The 1,897-nt window shown below is 34.5% G+C and overlaps 1 protein-coding gene across 3 annotated transcripts in view; it reads right to left on the reverse strand.

Annotated features, from left to right (window-relative positions):
• b4galt3 (UDP-Gal:betaGlcNAc beta 1,4- galactosyltransferase, polypeptide 3) overlaps positions 1-1,897 on the reverse strand; it is a 9,776-nt gene that overhangs the window by 169 nt on the left and 7,710 nt on the right. For all 3 annotated transcript variants that reach the window (XM_032521695.1, XM_032521694.1, XM_032521693.1), the window contains one exon: positions 1-1,897. This exon is cut by the window's left edge and continues 169 nt beyond it; it is cut by the window's right edge. The gene's annotated coding sequence lies outside the window, so the exon portion shown is untranslated.

Raw genomic sequence — 1,897 nt, forward strand, 5'->3', positions numbered from 1 at the left:
ACACACACACACACACACACACACACTTAATCTGTCATCTACAAGACAAGGTTAGTAAAAAAGGCAACCTAAGATAACGACAGGTATGATGCAAATACCATGTAATATATTAATTATGTCTCATTTGCCACAAATACATTAACATCCCATCTTCCACAGAATGAACTCATGATTAAATGAACTCGTTAACAAAAAGAAAATGTTGCCATGAAGTCCCAACTGTTTACTGAATTTGCATTCAACTACACAATATATTTCCAACACGTATGGAAAAACAACCTTTATAAAATCTAGCCTAATTATTAAATATAGAACAATCTCCAGGTAAGCACACAATATGAGATTACATAACATCCTTAAAAGCTTTCAGTGTGTCACTGCTTCATGTCATACAGGCATTGTCCAAGGCAATATAGAGGATATTTTATCTATTGATATGCAACTAAACTACAATGTAGTATAAAGCTAAGAAATTGGGCTTATTATCTCTCAATGTACTCTCAACACAACCGGTTTGTACAGCATTCTTTGTTTAAAACAGGTAATATTGTATCGTAAATAAACACATTCCTTTTATAAAAACTATATCCATTCATTAACACTACAAGCCACCAGTCAAATTTAGAAAATTGCTTTACGCCTTTAAGCTGGAAGGCTTGATCATGTGATACTACGCAAACGAGAAACCCTGCACACAGAGCAATGCAAAGATTTGATTGGCTGAAAGCTGTGAATGGCCAACATTAATGATTAACATTCTTGTCACAACACTGCAGTTTCATTCAGCCCTTGGTTCCTCATGGCTGGAGCTAAGTCACACTGTGCCACTTGAGGGCGCTCACACTCCTTCCTTCCTCTTATTCCTTCTGTCTTTCAGTAATATGGGCATATTTTGTGAGGCACGATGTTAAAATAAGAAATGTGGAGACATAATATAAAAGGATAATAATCTGCTCTACAATGGAGAATCTAACACTAAATACGCACTTTAGAAGTCTGTGCATTGAGCTCTATCGGTGACTCAATAAATTAAATAATTCATTAAATACATTCAAATTAGCAAGTAATACACTAATTGAGAGTATGATAAAACTTCCCACCAGAAACATTTTTACAATATGTATTTTTTTCAAGCTGATTAATCATACAGTTCACCATTCCCCTAGTCAAATAGCAGCAAGAAATCCTATGAGTTATCAGATTCAAGTCAACGTCCAAAAAACTAACAAAGCTCACCTGATGAACTTCCCAACTCAAAATAATACATTCCAAATGGTTTTGAAAAAACGGAACGTCTGAGAGATGTAAAGTAAATGATAATTGATCCGTCAACATAAATGACAAACATGATTTGCCAGCCCTCAGAATAACATTTTTTATCTTCCTTGTCTCCTTTCCTTCAAGATACAAAAGCTTAATTCTAGCAAATAAAGACAGACAAGTGGCAGACACTCATTCCTATCTTTTAGATGCACTATGGTCTTTTATAATATACCAAGACCCTCTGTGAAGGCATCAGGCCTTCTCGGTAAAAGCTGACCTAAAGCTATACACAGTGCTTTATCGTTACTATAACCTTTTTATTATTAAAATACAATCTGAAACTGGTAAATGTGTAGACAAGTGCCTACAATATTGTCTGCAAATTTGCTTTTTTTTCCCATACCTGACTAATCTAAAAGAAAAATAATAAAATCACAGATAATATCAGAAGCATAGGTCTATCCATGTATCAAAGTCAAAATAGACAACTATCATGCCAAGTCTATGTTTATCTGACAGGTGTAAAGATAGTCATGATATTTCCTCATTTTGTTATGTGGTTGGACACAGAATTAACGTCCCATATGATTTGATTGTCTACAAACTAAATGTCAGAGAGAGAGAGAGAGAGAGA

The sequence above is a fragment of the Etheostoma spectabile genome, chromosome 7 (assembly GCF_008692095.1).
Source record: "Etheostoma spectabile isolate EspeVRDwgs_2016 chromosome 7, UIUC_Espe_1.0, whole genome shotgun sequence".
Classification (NCBI taxonomy): domain Eukaryota; kingdom Metazoa; phylum Chordata; class Actinopteri; order Perciformes; family Percidae; genus Etheostoma; species Etheostoma spectabile.